Here is a 19,152-nt window from a genome sequence, read left to right as displayed (position 1 = left end):
TTCTCACTTGAAAATGAAGACGATAATTCCTGCCACTTTTTCCTATCAGAAAAGGTCTGGGCTAGATTGTGGTGGTGGTTGCTGTTTAGTTGCTCAGTCATGTCCAACTCTTTGCAACCCCATGGACTGAAGCCCTCCAGGCTCCTCTGTCCATGGGATTTCCCAGGCAAGAATAGTGGAGTGGGTGGTCATTTCCTTCTCCAGGGGATATTCCCAAACCAGGGGTCGAACCTGCTTCTTTTGCATTGAAGGCAGATTCTTTACCGCTGAGCCACCAGGGAAGCCCCAGAATGTGGTGACATATGAAATTGCCTTAAGAGGTTTGCTACTCAAAGTGTGGCCTCAGGAAGGCAGCCTCAGACTCATCCGAGAGCTTGTTGTGAATGTTTCAGACCACAAGAGATTAATCTCCAGAATTTACAAACAGCTCATGCAGTTCAATATAAGAAAAAGTAAACAACCCAATCAAGAAATAAGCAGATGACCCAAATAGACATTTCTCTAAAGAAGACATATAGATGGCCAAGAGGCATATGAAAAGATGCTCGTCATTGCTCATTATTGTAGGTAAAAATGAGCCTGGTGGCTCAGTAGGCAGAGAGTCTACCTGCAATGCAGAAGACCTGGGTTCGATCTCTAGTGGAGAAGATCCCCTGGAAATCAAAACTATGAGATATCACCTCACACCAGTTAAAAGGGCCATTATCAAAAGGTCTACGAACAAAGGAAAGAAAGAAAAAAAAGGTCTACAAACAATAGATGCTGAAGAGGGTGTGGAAAAAAGGGAACCCTCCTACACTGTTGGCAGGAATGTAAATTGGTGCAGCCACTATGGAGAACAGTATGGAGGTTCCTTTAAAAACTAAAAACAGAGCTACCATATGATCCAGCAGTCTTACTCCTGGGCATATATCAAGGAAAAAAACATGGTTTGAGAGAATACATGCACCCCAATGTTCATTGCAATGTTGCTTCTAATAGCCAAGACATGGAAGCAACCTAAATGTCCATCAACAGGTGAATGGATAAAGAAGATGTGGAATATTACTCAGCCATTAGAAAGAATGAAATAATGCCATTTTTAGCAACATGAATGGACCTGGAGATTATCATACTAAGTGAAGTAAGTCAGACAGAGAAGGACAAATGTCATATGCTATCACTTATTGTGGAATTAAAACAAAAGTGAAGCAAACAAACTTATCTACAAAACAGAAACAGACTCATAGATTTAGAGAACAAACTTATAGTTACCAGGGGGGAAGAGTGGGGGGAATGGACAGATTGGGAATTTGGGACTGACATGTACACACTGCTATATTTAAAATAGATGACCAACAAGGACCTTCTGTATAACACAGGGAAGTCTGCTCAATACTCTGCAATAACCTAAATGGGAAAAGGGTTTGAGAAAAAAATAGATAGAGGTACATGTGTAACTGAGTCACTTCGCTGTACATCTGAAACTAACACAGTATTGTTAATCAACTCTAATAAAATAAAAATAAAAAATAAAGGAATGCAGACTCTCAGGCTCCACGGCAGACCTATCAAAGCAGAATCTTCATTTTAACGAGATCCCAGGTAACTTGCATGAAAATTAAAGTTTGAGAAGCCCTGATTCTGGAAAAGAAAAAAAAAAGACAAAACTCTGCTAGTCTTATAAGTTATCACTTACTGGTAATAATCAGTTTAAAGTCTTCTCTGTTAGCTTCATGATTATCAGGCCCCAAGTGACTTGTTCCCCACTGTACTCCACTTTTTGGCTCATTCTGTGGCATAGAATAGGCATTCAATATTTTTGTTTAATTAGTTAATAAGCCTTATATCCTGTGTGACCGACCACGCAGAGGGGAGGAAGAATAGTTAGGTTAGTAAACTGACTTCCCAATGAGCCATGTGATCTACCTGGTCGGGGTAGCCTGCACTGACCTCTGGTACAAAGCCCAGCACAGGCTTCCCTGGTGGTTCAGTGGTAAAGAATCTGCCTGCCAATGCAGGAGATGTGGGTTCAATTGCTGGGGCAGGAAGATTCCCTGGAGAAAGAAACGGCAGCCCACTCCAATATTATTGACAGGGAAATCCCACGGACAGAGAGGAGTCTGAGAGACTCTAATCCATGGGGTGGCAAAAAGAGTCAGACAAGACTTGGCAACTAAACAGCAGCAGCAACAACGCCCTAGCAGAGCGCTGCAGTGGTTCTCAAGCCTTACGGCTCCTCAGGACCACCTGGACACCTTGTTAAAACAGATGGTGGACCCCATGCTCACAGTCTCTCATTCACTAGGTCTGGGATGGGATGAGAAATTGTATTTCTAACAAATTTCTGGTGATGCTGCTGCTGCTGGTCTCAAGGACTCGGTCTTGAGAAGAAGGCCTAGACATTGATGATGCCTGAATAAGTGTCTTCACATTTTAAATGCAGAATAGGAGGCATTCACGGAGACAGAAATATCAAATTGACAGTAAAACATTTTTGGACCAGAGCTTTAGGCCCTGGCTCCTCATCAGGAGGCTGAGGCAGCCTGAGACAGGCAAAGAACAGGGGAACAAATGGGCCAGGGAATGGGTGGTGCTAGTGGCCATGAGTTTATAACTGGGGGCTCAGAGGGAAGGCTGTCAACCCAGGCGTGGTCAGTACCACTCGTGTGACTCCTAAAGTCTATAGCTTTCCTCTTCATGTCAAGATTCCTGAATCACCAGAGTGGAACTGATTGTTCGCTGTGTCAGTCAGACAGGCACTCCAGGGCTAATTGGGAACAAACAGTACCAGTGCCAACCATTCCCTTTATGCCAGGCCTCGTATGTGTGTTGTGCTTGCTAAGTTGCTTCAGCTGTGTCTGACTCAATGCAACCCTGTGGACTGTAGCCCACCAGGCTCCTCTGTCCTTGGGATTCTCCAGGCAAGAATACTGGAGTGGGTTGCCAGGCCCTCCTCCAGGGATCTTCCCGACCCGAATAGGGATCAAACCTGTGTCTCTTACGTCTACCTGCATTGACAGGTGGGTTCTTTACCACTGGTGCCACCTGGGAAGCCCCCAGGCCTAATATATATATATAATATAAATTCCATGGACAGAAGAGACTGGTGGGCTACAGTCATGGGGTCACAGAGAGTCAGAGTAGGACACAAGGAGCAACTAACGCTTCCACTTCCACAGTAACAGGCTGAGACCCCAGCCCAGGCCCCCCCTTCACTCCGTTCAGTGTCTCTCTCCCTTGCTCGTTTCTGCTTCTGCCAGACAAGCCCCCACCCCTGCCTCTGTGCTGTGAACTTCCTCCCGGTCTGTGTCCCATTCTGACAGCCACTGTCTCAGAGAGCAGCTCTCTGGGCCTCAGCAGAAAGCAGCCCACTCTGTGATTCTGTTCTGTTCCCGTCACCGCCTGCAATTACACAGACGGTGGTCCCAATGGCCTCAGCTCAGACAGCAATTCCAGCGGGTTCTCTTCAACTCCTCCTATTGCTCCGTCTCCACAGAGGTGTCCAAGTCTCATCCCCTTGGTTGAAAGGGACCCTCAAGTGCCTGGGATGCTTGACGAGGTGGGGAGCTGTGTGTGTGTGTCTGTGTGTGTCTATGTGTGTGTGTCTGTATGTGGGGACTGGCCCCCAAGGACAGCCCAGCCACCCCCTCCCCTGGTCCTTCCCACAGAAGGCAGCTGTCCTCTCCATCTGAAGACCTCCCTCCCCATCCCTTTCCCCCACTGCCCCGCTTCTTATTGCCATGCTGTCTTCTCACTCTCCTCTCTCCAGACCCTGGCTTATCTGGGTTCTCGTCTGGGAGAGGAAAACAGACTGCAAGCTTCATGCATCCAAGGATCTTCCTGCTTTGCCATGTAATGACTAGGTATACCAGTGAGAGGGAGGATGGAGATAGAAATATACAAAAAAACACCTTAATACTTGCCATATAATCCTCCCCCATATCTTTTCATTTGTGTGTTTATTGGTTTACCATTCAATATCCTATATCAAATTCAACAGTGTCTGCCTCCCCGCCCCCAAATTCATATCCACCTGGAACCTGAGAATGTGACCCTTACTGGGAAAGAGTGTCTTTGCAGATGTAATTAGTCAAGATGAGGTCATATTGGTGTAGGGTGGGTGCTAAGTCCAGTGTGACTGGTGTCCTTATATGAGGAAAGACATTTAGACACAGACACGCAGCTCCATGGGGAGAAGGCCATGAGAAGACAGAGGCAGAGTTTGGAAGTAGACATCTACACACCAAAAACGCCAAGGGTTGCCAGCAAACCCTAGAAGCTCGGAAGAAGAGGGGCAGAATTCTTCAGTAGAGACCTTGGAAGTAGCTTGGCCTTGCCAGCACCTTGACTTTGGAATTCCGGCCTCCAGAAATGTGAGACAATGAATTTCTATTGTTTTAAGCCAGCACGTTCGTGGTCTTTGTTACAGCAACCACAGGAAACCAGTACACACCCAATAAGACTCTAGGGCCCTTGAGGACAGGAGCCACATCCATTTTGTTCACCTTTGAATCCTCAGTGTCTCACAGCGTCTGGTGCATGAAAGAGTTCAAAATAAACTTTTGTCAAGCGAAGACAGCTAAGCCTGAGCAAGTGTGACTGAAGTGGGAGGGAAGAGTGAGGACTGAGATGCTCTGTTTGGTTCCACAGAGAGAAACAGCAGCCAGGGAGGAGTCAGCAATGGGACCTGGCTCTTCCTTGCTGAGCTCACTCTCAGATGCTGAAATGACTATTTTTGGTGAATGCAAATCATAGCTGCGGCCAAACGTCTCGAGCCCAAGGCCTCAAATGCGTGAGCTGAGCCAGGGTAACAGTCACCCGGGTTTATTTTTAAAGTAACCATGCCTGACCTGCAGGCTCAGAGGCCTAAGACGCAGACTTCCCCGAGGGCCGCCCGGTGTGGCCCAGCTCTCCTCGGCCGAGGAAAGCCACAGGTTTCAAAATGGAGGCCCTCAGCCTCCCCAGCTACATTGCTAGGGAATACCTCCCCTCCCATCTGTCACTGACACGCTGACCACTTTCTGGCGTGTTTGACACTCACAAGTCACAAGCTGTTGCTCTTGGCTTGGTTCAGTTTCTGGAATTAAATGATGCGTGTGAGTGTGTTCTGCACCCATGGGGTGCGGCTGCTGGGGCCAAATGTTCTCTCCCCGATGGCTGGAGTGCTTCCTGCTCAGCCCTCCATCTTCCCCAAGAAGGGACAGGCAAGTGGTCTTCAGAACTGCTGGGCGTAAGGGGTCTTCCTGCTGATTCAGCCACCATCAGCAACCAGCTGTCCACAGGGACAACAAAGGTTGCCGGAGTTGGGGACCCTCCTCTGTCTCAGAGTTATTCCTGGGTCCTGGGTTAAGAATGCATTTCTTGATGGCTCAATTAGGATTTGGAAAAAAAAAAAAGGAAAAATAGTGTTAACCTGGTGGGACTCAGGGTAACTTTTTGTTCTTTATTCTCACAAACTGTATTTCCCTTTAGTTTTTGTAGCAGTGAAGGATGACTCTGACACTCTCAAGAAGAAAAAAAAAAAGAGAGAGAGAGAGAAAAGAAAAGAAAAAATAACATGTTTCCCATTTGTCTCCATGCTGGGCTTCACTGGAAATCTTTGCATTGACCCACTCCTACCAGGAGAACCTCTGCGGTCTTATTGAAAAAAGTGGGCCCCAAATGCCACATGTGTGGTTCTAAAAACATCAAGGAGGGAGGTCAATTTTTTACTGAAGTAAAAAGGGAGGGGGGGTGTCTATGCTATTCCACACAGCGTGACCATCTTTAAAATTGTCCTTTGACAAGTCTTTCTTTCCCCCACAGCTTTATCCCTTGCATTGGCTTCTTCTCTTTTTATGATCCCCAACTGCAGGTCCTCCCAGTCTGTCTCCTCAAACTTGTAGCCACACCGGCTCTTGCTCCAGCCCCCTCCTCTTTCCAGCCTCTCCTCCGGTAGAAGACTCCTTCACGTGGGTAGCTCCCTCCGTGTCTCTTATACACAGTCGTCTGGCCTCTCTCAGCCTCTCTGATGGCCCCTGTACCTGTCACCCTACACAACCCAGCAGCTGAGCTCATTGAACTGATAGGCTGTCCTTCCTTCCTGAAAAGCATGTGGTTTCCCACTCACAGCAGAAACCTTTGGGGGATATAAACAGCCACACCTCTGGTTGACATACGTGATACCACGGTGTTCTGGGTGGTCCCATTTCACCCTCTCCATTTCCTGTGAGGTCAGAGAGCTAGAAAATGTGTGGTAATGAGGGGGGCAGAGATGACCAGGACCTCAGCTCCAAGTCCATGAAAGGAGCGAGGGCTTATGAGAATCAACAGCAGCTCACCCTGTGGAGCAGCTCCAGACATGGCCCTGCCCTCGAGGAGTTTAAAATATGATCGGGAGAAACGTATGTGAGACGGCTCTGGAGCAATTTGTCGAGCAAGTTGAGACAGGGATGTGTGCTAAGGGTGCTAAGAGTTCAGAAAGGCAGGTGGGCACAGTCTGGAGAAGCCTCAGCAAGCTTCAAGGATGGACCTAGAAGATAGGTGGAGTGTAACCAGGTGGAGAAGGGAGAAGTCATCCTCTTCAGGAGCATCAGTGTGAACAAAGACTGGGGGAGGGGGATGGTGGCCCATGGTGGGGGACAGAAAGGAGGGCCATTTGGCAAAGTGGTCCATTTCCCCAACGGCCACCACCTTTTTAGGCACCAGGGACTGGTTATGTGGAAGACAATTTTTCCATGGCCAGGGGCTGAGGGAAGGAGGGTAGTTTCAGAATGATTCAAGCACATTACACTTATAATAAATGCACACATTTTATTTCTATTATTATTATTACATCAACTCCACCTCAGATCATCAGGCATTAGATCCCTGCAAGTTTGGGGACCCCTGCAATTCCCCAGGCACATACCTCAACCAGTCTCATTAATTTGAAGCAGTGTGTATGCTTAGTCTCTCTTTGAGTCCCCCATGGACTGTAGTTCGCCAGGCTCCTCTGTCCATGAGGATTCTCCAGGCTAGAATACTGGAATGAGTTGCCACACCCTCTTCCAGGGGATCTTCCAACTCAGGGTTCGAACCCAGGTCTCCCATATTGTGGGAGGATTCTTTACCGTCTGTGCCATCAGGGAAGCCCAAAAATACTGGAGTGGGCAGCCTATCCCTTCCCCAGGGGAACTTCCCTGTGCAGGAATTCAACTGGGGTCTTCCACGTTGCAGGCAGACTCTTTACCAACTGAGTTACCTAGGAAGCCCACTTTTAAGTTGAACCTGAACTGTATCTCTCCTGGACTTTCTCCTGTTCCCACCTGTAAGGAGACCTATGTTCTGGTGGGCAGGCAGTCAATCCTCCATTCCATGCCAAGGACTGAGGTTGCCGGACTGGTGTTTAGGTTGGTTGATTGGCTCTGAGCATGCATTTTCCCAGAGCTAGACATGGAGATTAGCCTAGGTGGAATAAGACTGAAACATGTGTATGCTGAGCTGGGGTTGGGTTGTAACATGGATTATTTTCACATGATTGTGGTAGGGAAACCCCGAGCAAGTAAGAAGCTTCATGAAAAATTAATATTTTTCAAATGAGTTGTTTTAGAAATTCATAGATATGTCAGATTTCTACCATATTCCATGGGAAGTTGGTGAGAAATTCTACCTGGATGTTACACTGAGAGTTAGGCTACTTGAATGCCCTAGAAGTGCTAACCCAAGCCCCAGCTCCTCCAGAATTCAGAACCAGAACATGAGGCCTGCTGGGGTTTCAGCCACACAGCAGTGGAAGAGAGACGACCGTGGGCTTCACTCTGGATGGGGCTGGGGGTGCATCTAACATCTTTAGTATGTGGGAACTTAGCCAAGGTCCAGGCAGCCACCATGGCTAGGTGACCAGGGGATGGAGGACCACGTGAGGATCAGGTATGGGGAAATATGCAAAGTCAGGCAGGTGGCTGAGGCATGTTTCAAGGAGTTAAATTGATGCCCTGCACGACCTTAGGCACTGCCTGGTGGGTCTGAAAGCAGCATCTAATACTCTAAAAAAGGGTCTAGAAGCAGTTGTTTGTTTGTTAGGCTCCACAATGCTGGCTAAGATCCAGAAACAGGGCTTCAAGCTGTCTAGGCAGGTTGATATAGAATCCCTTGTGGGCTGAGCCAGTGTGGCCAGGACCTAGAATGGTATGATTCAGATGGTTCATGAGTGGCCAGGAGACAATTACCTTCCCTCTCTCCTACCCTCCCTCCCTACCTTATTCCTTTCTCTCTCGCTCTTTCTTTCTATTCTTCCTCTCATTCATTCACACTATGTGTCAAGCCATTTCCTAGGTGATGAGCATGCCATGATGAATATGATTCCCACCCTCCTACCCTTATGGAACTTATATGTGGGGGGCAGGGTATACACACAGCAATGGTTCCATTCATAATGATATCATTATAATTATAGACAGGGTTCCGAAGAGATACAGCATCTAACAGTGTCAAGAGGGAACCTAATCAGATTGGGGTGGGGAGGGGTTGTGGGGAGCTCAGCAAGGCTTCTCCTAGAAGTGGTGAGAAGTCAGCCAGGCAAAAGGAATGAAAAGGATAAGAAGAGGAAGAGTGTTTTAGACAGAAGGAAGCACCAGTGCCATGTCATCAAGTCAGGCAGGAGGATGGCTGATTCCGGGAACTTGCTGGAGAGAGTGAGCAAGTGGGATGAGGTGTGAGACAGTAGGAGCAGATCACTGGGTGCAAGCCTGGGGCTGTTCACAGTGGGCTGGGCCGCCAGTGCCTCCATGTGGCGCTGAGTCTCTGGGTATTAATAATGCTAATAATGCCTATCTCTAATGAAGCACTTTTTATGTGCTGCATGCTTTCCATGCTTCACGTTATTCAATTTTTACAACCCCCTCCTAAGAAATTAGTACAGTTATTTTCCCATTTTACAGATGAGAAAAACAAAGACTAGAGACCTCAATGGATACACCTAATCTAAGGCCATGCAACCAACAACTGAAGGAACTTAAACTTCACCCATGACCTGCCTGATTGCAAAACCCTTGTTCTGGAAACTTTCCCCTGCTGCCTTTTGGCATCAGTGACTCTTGCTGAGAAGGACTGGGGAGGTCATCTCCAAGATTTAGCTCCTCTACACCCTGAGAAGCGTGGAGAGGAGAAAGTAGGATGAGGGGCAGGGTGCTGGTAGCTCTGGATGTGGTAGGGAATTGTTGGGGAGAGCTCCAGGGGTGGCGGTGGCAGGGACGCACCAAGCTGGCTCATGTGCATGAATCATTCACAAGTTGAGGATGAGTCAGAGGCCGGCCACATTGTTACGGAAGTAGTGGGCCGGGTGTGGACCCAACCTGAAGCTGGGTTTTTTCTCTTATGGTGACATCATAAGGAAAGCCAAGCCAACTTTGAGGGGTGACTTTCAAGTGGAAAAACATCTTCTCGAAGGCTTTCAGGTGACTTTGAGCATCATGGAAGAAAGATCCACTTTAGAGAATTTATTAATATGAATTCCTTGACCAGATATGGCCGAAGCCAGGATGTCTCAGCTGCAGAAGAAACTTGGCACTCCATTCTGTGGGCTGGTCACACAATCCCTAACCAGCCCCTGGAGAAGATTTAAAATTAGTTAGGGAAGGAATTTATCACTAAGATAACTCAGGGACTTCCTGGCAGATCTTTATGCCTATGATTCAGAGAGAAATCCCAAACCTCTTGAGTGCAGTAGAGTTGAAAAAAAAACCTCTGAAACTGGTGAGACAGGTAGCAGAAGGCTCACACACACATAGCACACTGTAGAATTTAGGAGAAGCAAAATAACTTCCCTTCTTGGAACTACTTCTCCTACCTTGACTATGACCGGGGACGGGGATGTTCCCTTATAATTTTCAGGATGTCTGACTGTGTGGATAGGATGTTTTCCGTTTCAGCCTGACCCTCGTATCAGTGATCCAGGTAGAATTCCGGTTCAAACATCAAAAGGTAGAACTGTCATGGAACATTTGTCCTGCAAGGGACATTCATTTATTTGTGCAATCAAAATTTCTAAGAAAAGTATTAATACCAAGCTTTCATTTAGGCCTGTTATCTCTAATGGTCCTTGGACTATTCCAGCCCTTGCAGCTAAGATTAGGAAGTCTTTGTTAATAACCATATCATATACCTGAAAGTTGCTAAAAGAGCAGATAGCAAATGTTCTCACCTTAGAAAAGAAATAGTAATCACATAACATGAACCTTTGCTGACAAAGGTCCATTTAGTCAAAGGGCTTCCCCCATAGCTCAGTTGGTAAAGAATCTGTCTGCAGTGCAGGAGACCCAGGTTCAATTGCTGGGTCGGGAAGATCCCCTGGAGAAGGAAATGGCAACCTACTCCAGTATTCTTGCCTGGAGAATCCCATGGACAGAGGAACCTGGCGGGCTACAGTCCATGGAGTCCCAAGAGTTGGACATGACTTAGTGACCAAACCACCACCACTACCACAGTTTTTCCAGGAGTCATATGGATGTGAGAGGTGGACCATAAAGAAAGTTGAGCACAGAAGAATTGATATTTTTGAACTGTGGTGTTGGATAAGACTCTTGAGAGTCCCCTGGACTGCAAGGAGATCAAGCCAGTCAATCCTAAAGGAAATCAACCCTGAATAGTCATTGGAAGGACTGACGCTGAGGCTGAAGTTCCAATACTTTGACCACCTGATGCAAAGAAATAACTCATTGGAAAAGACCCTGATTCTGGGAAAGATTGAAGGTGGGAGGAGAAAGGGACGACAGAGGATGAGATGGTTGGATGGCATTACCAACTCGATGGACATGAATTTGAGCAAGCTCCGGGAGTTGCACGAACGGGGAAGGCTGGCGTGCTGCAGTCCATGGGGTCACAAAGAGTCGGACACAACTGAGCAACTAACTGAACACTGTGGAGGTGTTAGCTAACACTATGGGGGTAATCATTTTGCAACTGAAAAAAGTTTAGGAAATCATCTTGCCCAAGGTCGACAGTTAGTAGTTTCTTCTGTGGTTAGCAATGATCGGGGTTCCTTTCCTTTTTTTCAGCATGGACCAGGTAGAGAATATTGTGAGAGGAACCTCTGAGTATGAGGGAGTCTCTGTACTGACTTAGGAGCTGGAGACCCAGGTTGAGAAGGCAGTGCAGTCCGTGAGGAGGAGCTCTGGCTCTCCCAGTGCAAATCCATTTTCTAGGTGTGACCTCCGGCCAGGACTCTCACCTCTCCTTGAGCCCTAGGTTTCCTTGCCTGGAAAATAGAAACATTAGATCTTCCTCATTGCATTTTTGTGAGGATTAAATGAAATAATAAGCAACAAAATTGAGGGCAAGTTTTAATGATCTTATATATAATTTTTGGTCCATTGCACATTTTCCAAAACATGTAGATATTAAAAACATAATCAGACATCTTTTTAATTTAAAAAAAAAAGTAAGGAGATTACGTGTCTAAAGTTTTTACTACTGTGCCTGGCACAGAGAAGGTCAACATGAACCTAGCTGTTAATAATAAGTGGACGCCCCCTAGGATGCAGGCCTGTCCAAGCAAGTCTGGGGATGCAGAAGGGCAGCCCACTTGGGCTCTATTTGCATGAGGTTACTCCTGCGAGAAAATTTGTTCTAAAGGAAGAGAACTGACGTTCCCAAGTTAGAGCAAGGGCAGTAGGTCAAAATAGGTTTCTTTTTCTCTCTTGCTTAACTTTTTAAAGTTTTGGTTTTATTTTTATTTATTTATTTATTTTTGGCTGTGCTGGATCTTGATGGCTGAATGTGGGCTTTCTCTAGTTGCAACAAGTGGGGGCTACTCACTAGTTGGGGTGTGCAGACTTCTCTTGTTGTGGAGCACAGGCTCTAGAGTAGGGCCTCATCAGTTTCAGTGTATGGGCTTAGTTGCCCTGTGACACGTGGAATCTTCCCAGACCAGGGATCAAAACTGTGTCTCCTGCATTTGCAGGCAGATTCTTAACCACTGGACCACTAGAGAAGTCCCCAGAGAGGTTTCTAAGCAGAGCCCTGTGTCTGTCACATAGACTGGCCACTCCCTCTTACCCAGGGCCCCCCTGCCTCATCCCTGTGGACTCTTGCCTGAGATCTAGGGGAGGGAGTGACAAAACTAAAAAAAAAAAACCATTTCCTACAATCTGCTAGACTTTGAGAGCGTTAGGCAGCCTGGTTTGTAAGCTTTTAACCTGCTGTACCACAGGGGAACAGAAGGGGACTTCCCCTTCCCCGCCCCCCGGGGTGTCTCTGGAGAACAGGGCACCCAGAACTGAGATGGTGTCTTGCTGCAGTAACCCACAAGGCAGGCTTTACTGGAGGGAGAGAGGGTAGGAGAGAATCAGAAACCATGCGTACCTGAGGGGATTACTAGGCACATTGTACCGGGGACAGTTTTCTAGGGATGTTAGATCTATTTAGGAAACATTTATTGAAGACCTCAGAGTGTTACTGAGTGGTCACCTGAGGCATATAGCCTGGGAGCTCGGCCATGTGCTTGGGGAGGGGGTGGTCTTGAGGGGCTGAGGTCTGGCCCTGATGGTTGGTAGATAAACAGATCTGTCTTACTTTCCTCTACTGTGTCTTCCTTGTGGCCTTAACAATTGCTTTCAACAGCTGTGCTGTGCTATGCTGCGCTTGGTTGCTCAGTCACGTCCAACTCTTTTCGACCCCATGGACTGCAGCCTGCCAGGCTCCTCTGTCCCTGGGATTCTCCAGACAGGAATACTGGAGTTTTTTTTTTTTTTGCCATGCCCTCCTCCAGGAGATCTTCCCAACCCAGGGATTGAACCCAGGTCTCCTGCATTGCAGGCAAATTCTTTACCGTCTGAGCCTCCAGAGAAGCCCTTTCAACAGCTACCCTTTAACAAATGCTGCCAAGGCAATGCTTTAGGGGAATGTACTCAGGGAGAGCAAAAGATCCTCTTCCTCTATCTCAGCTGTGTGTGCGCTAAGTCTCTTCAGGTGTGTCTGACTCTATGTGACCCTATAGACTGTGGCCCGCCAGGCTCCTCTGTCCATGGGATTCTCTAGGCAAGGATATTGGAGTGGGTTGCCATGCCCTCCTCCAGGGGATCTTCCCAACCCAGGGATCGAACCCAAGTCTCTTACAGTCTCCTGCATTGGCAGGTGGGTTCTTTACTACTAACGTCACCTGGGAACTCCCTTATCTCAACAAGATGCTTTTACAGTTCATTTAAAAAAAAAATCATAGTAAAACATATACTGTTGACCCTTTGAACTGCATGGGTCCACTTACATAATAGAATGCTTTCTCAGTTAATACATATTACAGTACTATATGATCCATGGTTGGTTGAATTTGCAGGTGTGGAATGGTGGATTCAAAGGGCCAACTATAAAATTACACAAAGATTTGAAGATTTTCAACAGTGCAGGGGTGTGGCAACTTTCACCCCTGTGTTGTTCAAGGGTCAGCTGTATGTATAACATAAAATTTGCCATTTGAACCACTTTTCAGTGTACAATTCAGTGGCATTAAATCATGAAGATTTTCCCTAATGTCTTCTAATAGTTCACAGTTTTAGCTCCTAAGCATAGATCATTATTCCACTTTGAGTTAATTTTTGTCTATGGTGTAAGGTAAGGATCTGACACTTGATTTGTACCCTTGTCTTGATTTGTACCCTGCAACTTTGCAGAATTTCTTTAGCTTTTAGTAAATTTCTTTCTTATGGATTCTTTGAGATTTTCTACATAGAATAATGTCATCTGCAAATCTGATAGTTAACCTCTTCCTTTCCAATTTTGATAACTTTTTTTTTCTTTTTTTGCCTAGTATCTCTGGCTAGAACTGCCAGTACAATGTTGAATAGCAGTGGTGAATGTAGCCCAACCTGTCTTATTTTTGATCTTAGGGAGAAACTCCTTCAGTCCTTTCAATCTTTCATTAGTGACTATATTGTTGTTAACTGTGGATTTTATCACACTGATAACTCTACTTTTTATTTGAGGATATCTTAATTTTTATTTCATTTTTGAAGAGCAATTTTGCAGTATATAGAATTCTCAAATGACAGGTTTGTTGTTGTTTTTTTTCCAGCACTTTAAATATATCATCCCATTAACTTCTGGCCTCCATGGTTTCTGATGAGAAATCAATAATTAATCTTATAAAGGATCCCTGGACTATGGTGAGTCTCTTCTCTCCTGTTGCTTTCAGCATGCTACCTTTTCCTCTTAGGTACATGGATTCATATTTCTAATCAAATTTGGAAAGTTTGTGGTTATTACTCTACAAATATTCTCTATACTCCTTTCTCTCTTTCTCTCTCTCTCTCTCCTCTTTCTGAGACTCCCATAAAGCATATGTTGGGCCACTTAATAGTCCCAGAGGTCCCTTAGGCTCTGTTCATTTTTCTTCCTTTTCTTTTTTCTTCTCCTCAGTCTGGGTACCTTTAATGACCCTATCTTCAAGTTTGCTGATCCTTCCTTCTGAATCTTCAAATCTATTACTGAAACCTTGTGAATTTTTCATTATAGGCATTATACTTTTCAGCTTCAGAATGTGTATTTGGTTCCTTTTTACAACGGTCTCATTTTTTTCATACATTGTTCTCCTGATTTCCTTTTGCATGCTTAATTAAAAGAAGATGTGCACATTTTCCTTTAGTTCTTTGAGCATATTTAAGACAGTTGTTTTTGTCTCATAAGTCTGATGTCTGGGCTTCCTCAGGGATTGTTTCTGCACGTTTATCTGGTCCTTTAAGTTTGCCAAGTCTTCCGGGCATTTTTTTTTGGGGGGGGGCATGCTTTGTGGTTTTTTTATTGTTGAAAACTGTGTATTTGAATATTATGTTGTCATAACTCTGAAAATCAGGATATTTACCTTCCCCAAACTTTGCTGGGTTTTGTTGTTGGTTTTTGAAGGCTATGATTGCCTGTTTGTTGACTTTTCAAACTATTTTTTTGCAAAGGATATTCCTTGACATGTGTGGTGACTATTCTTACTTGCTTATGTTCATCTGCGTGTGTGTGCGCATGCTCAGTCGTGTCTGACTTTTTGTGACCCCATGGACTGTAGCCTGCCAGGCTCCTCTGTCCGTAGGATTCTCCAGGCAAGAATACAGGAGTGGGTTGTCATTTCCTCCTCCAGGGGATCTTCCCAACTGAGGAATTTAACCAGCATCTTTCTGCCTCTCCTACATTGCAGTCAGATTCTTCACCACTGAGCCGCTGGGGAAGCCCTGTGTTCAGCTAATGTTTGACAAAGTTTCCTTAAATGCCAGAAGTTAATGCAAACCAAAAATAAAACACCAAAAGTGATAAAGCAGAACACAAAAAGCAAGCACCTCTCTCAGTCTTCACAGATTGACTTTCTGCTTGCTCCTGCCAGCTTAGTCAGGCTTATACTGAGCCTAGGGACTGGCCCAAGGTGAGAACTGAGGATCTTCTCAGGTCTTTTCTGAGCATGGATCTTACCTTGAGATTGTGCATAGCTTTCTAAATTTGCCTGTATACTCAAATGCTTTGGGAACGTCCCAATTTCCTAAAGAATTTTCCCCAGCTTTTCCTCCTGGAACTTAGGTAATCTATTGTATATCTGGGCCATAATCTTTAGCCCCAGACATCCACAGGTTGTTAGTTCACCTAACAACGTTTTCAAGCAATGCCCACTGCTTCTCTGGCCTGAGGTCTGAGTTAGGCAAAACTGAGACAAGCCCCTTCAGGTAACCCCAGACAGGTTAGAACAGGCATGTATGGTAATGTGTGAACAAGTTCTGCTCTGCTGCTTCTGGAACCTACACTGGGAACACAGCTGCTATCTCTCCAAAACTGCCTTCCCTGGGGAGGGAGTAGGGTAAGAGCAAATGGAAAGGCCACAAAACTTTCCATTTTTTTTTTTTTTTTTTTTTTGATTTGCTTTTTTCTTGATTCAGCAGTTATTTGGTTGCTGTAAGCCTCTGACTGTTTTCTGGAGTTCTGACAAAGTTGGTTCTGACAGTTTCAGCTTTTTTTTTTGTTTGTTTATGGTGTTTCTGTGGGGGAACAAGAGCTTGCAGCTTACCCACTCCACCAATTTGCTGATATCCCTCCCCAGCTCCGTTTTTGAGAGTGATTTTATTTTTACTTCTACCCTCTGGTGGCCCAGGGACCTGGGTTATATTCACAAAACCCACTTTGACCAAATCCTTGAACTGCTGCATGACATCAGCTTTTTGTAGAGTAAGTTTAAAAGGCCATGGGAAACAGAGCAGAAACAAATTAAATTTGGTAAATGTCTCCACAGGTCATACTTTTTACCCGTTCACAGTTGTAAATACCGTGCAACTGTGTCTAGTCACAATGGAAGGGCTGCTAAAGTCAGTCTTCATTTACAATGAATAGTAAAAGGGTACTTTCTAAAATGTTGACTTGAATGGTAACCAGTTCTAGCTGGTCCCCTAGCACATGTTGGCAAATACATTTGATCTTTTCTGCTGGTGGCTGCCTGGTGAAATGTAACCCCTGAAGGCTTACAAAGCTCAAGGGGGCAAGGGTTGCATGATCAATTGGTATTATTTGTCCTGGGCATAGGGAAAAGGAGTGTCAGTGTATCTGTTTGCTGTGTAACAGATTACCTCCAAACTGAGTGGCGTGAATCAACAAACAATTACCAACTCACACAATTTCTATGGGTCAGGAATATGAAAGTAATTTGATTGGGCATTGCAGGTTCAAAATCTTAGACGAAGTTGCAGTGAAGATGTCAGCTGGGATTGTAATCACCTGAAGGTTTGGCAGTCTGGAGGATTCATTTCCAAGAAAACTCACTTGCATAGTTAGCAAGCTGATGCTGGCTATTAGCATGAGGCTCAGCTCCTCCCTTCCTGGCCCCTTCCACAGAGCCACTTAAGTGTCTTTAGAACATAGTAACCAGCTTCCACCAAAGAAAGCAGTCTTAAGAGTGTTCCAGGCAGAAGCTATTGTTTTTATGACCTAAACTGGAGTCACATAGCCTCATTTCTATCACATTCTATTCCTGTGAGGCAAGTCACTAAATCAGGCCCATGAACAAGAGAAGAGGCATTAGGTTTTACTTTTTGAAGGGAGGCATGCCAAAGAATATGTGAATATGTTTTAAAATCACCACATAGCACTGTGCCTACTTCAAAATACTCCCCTGAACCCTAACACTATCTGAGCCACAGAGTACTGACTTGTTTTACAAAAAAATGTTATGCAGAATCAAAGGTAGAAAATATATATGGTGTGTGCATGTGTGTGTGTGTGTGTGTGTGTGTGTGTGTGTGTGTGTGTGTACGTGCATGTGTAAAAGAATAAGAAGGCTGGGAGCTTCCTGATTTTTTGGAGAATTACTCAAAAACAGTTCAAAGGAACTCCAATGGTATAACAACTCCCTATCTGAAGGATTGTTACATCCGAAATCTACACCCCCCCCCAAGATAGTGACACAGAGAGGAGGGCATAAAAGGAGTCTGACTTTGCCCCCTTCACTGTCTTTCCCTCAGAAGGTTCTGCCATAAGGTTAGAATTCCAGGTGCTAGGTAAGACTCTACATTAAAAGCAGACAATTTGAGCAGAGCATCCCAGTCAGACCTGGTCAATGCAAATAGTTCTCTTGCTTAACAAAAAAAACCCAACAGAGCCATTGCCATTGGCAAACAGAATTGCAACATGGGAGGTACATATGCAAATATGAACACCTGCATTCAATATTTCTCACTTGGGTTTAACAGAAAAACAAAACAAAACAACTACTCAAGCACAAAATGGTGACCCTGTTTTCTGAACGTTTAGCTCTCAGAGTCATATGGTCTATGACCTCCTAGCTTTTAAGTATGTCTCCTCTTATTTTAAGTAGCAGATTCCTCTTAGCAAGAGAGTACTGTGTACCCTCCAAGCTTGGAAATGCTAGGTTTTCAGAGTTGAGTGAAAATATAGTGTTGACAGTTCTTTGCCTGCTTAAAGCTGCAGGGTTGTTTACTTGAACTGGAGCACAGCTTTGCTGAGGCAGAGAATCGTGGTCCCAGAGTCAAGGTTGCCTAGCAATAGGTCTATGCTATGCCACAGAATTTCACAATGGGCTGGACCACAAGTACCCATTTAGGGGGATTTCCAGATCACAGTCTTATTCTCACTCTGTTCTAAAATCTGAGTCACATAGCAAGATGCAGGAGTAATTATTCAGTATCCTCCAAAGTTCTCTTCTTGGAAAAATTAAAAAGAATGTTTGTTTGTTGAGTCCATTTCTTTAGATACTGCAGAGAGTTAGTCACTCTGGATTATTGAAAAAAAATCTAATCTTAGTTTAATTACATCTTATTCTGATAGGACAGTTTAATATTCAGCAAAGTAGCTGAATGTATACAGTGATCATTCTAGCAACAAGATGATGCATTTTTGAAATATACTTTGTCACCAGAAATGTGAAATCATATATTGACATAAAGGCATATACTTCCAACAACAGATTGGCGGGACTGGATATGATAAGATACTAATTTATTCATTTATTAAGTAAACATTTATGGAATGACTACTAGTCCTAGGCAAATAGAAAGTTAATAGAACAGTTTCCACCTGCTTTCAAAGAGCTTATAGTGTAGCAAGGACAAGATAGTAACCTCAAATATTGTGGAGAAAAATATGAGTGTTTGGGAATTGTTGTGTGTAGTGGGAGAAGTTAAAGGAAGAGTGAAAGGCTCTGGAGATTAGAATGTGCTTGAGGAGGGGGATCCCCATGCTGGAGGGTGAAGATGGGGTGTGCAATACATTTGCTAGGTACTCCTGCAAACAGAGTCGACTGCTACATACCACTTTCCCTACCAATAGAAACTGGGAACAGAATGATATTTTTGCTGTATAAAATTGTGAACCTGTGTGTGCGTGTGTGTATCTTTGTGGTAAAATTAATATTGACATTGACCCTATGTTGCACTATTTATGATTTTAAAAAGCAATATTGATTCTATTATAAAGGGACTACTTCTCCTCCGAGGGTTTGTTGATTAGCATTTGTTGCAATTAAAGTCTTGGTGTAGCCACTACTGACTCTGGTCACTTAATCCTTCTATCAAATGTTTTTATTAGCTACTGTGCATTATGTATTTAGGAACTGAGCAGTAAGTGGATTTATGTTCAGATCAGACTGATGGTTTCAGTTAAGAATTGTGTTTGTTTGTTTTTTTTTTCTCTATTTCTCTCCTTGTGGATAAATTCAAGGTTAGCAGGTAATACCAATTT

General features: G+C 44.7%; 1 long non-coding RNA gene across 1 annotated transcript in view; it reads left to right on the top strand.

Annotated features, from left to right (window-relative positions):
* The window catches only part of LOC133042757 (uncharacterized), a 101,053-nt gene that overhangs the window by 64,872 nt on the left and 17,029 nt on the right, over window positions 1-19,152 (top strand). Inside the window, exon 2 of the long non-coding RNA XR_009689574.1 lies at window positions 14,009-14,099. This is a non-coding gene — a long non-coding RNA (uncharacterized LOC133042757). The remainder of the gene's footprint in view (window positions 1-14,008; window positions 14,100-19,152) is intronic.

The sequence above is a fragment of the Dama dama genome, chromosome 21 (genome assembly GCF_033118175.1).
Source record: "Dama dama isolate Ldn47 chromosome 21, ASM3311817v1, whole genome shotgun sequence".
Lineage (NCBI taxonomy): Eukaryota > Metazoa > Chordata > Mammalia > Artiodactyla > Cervidae > Dama > Dama dama.
Note: the sequence above shows the minus strand (reverse complement) of the source record. Positions and strands in the feature narration are given on the sequence as shown.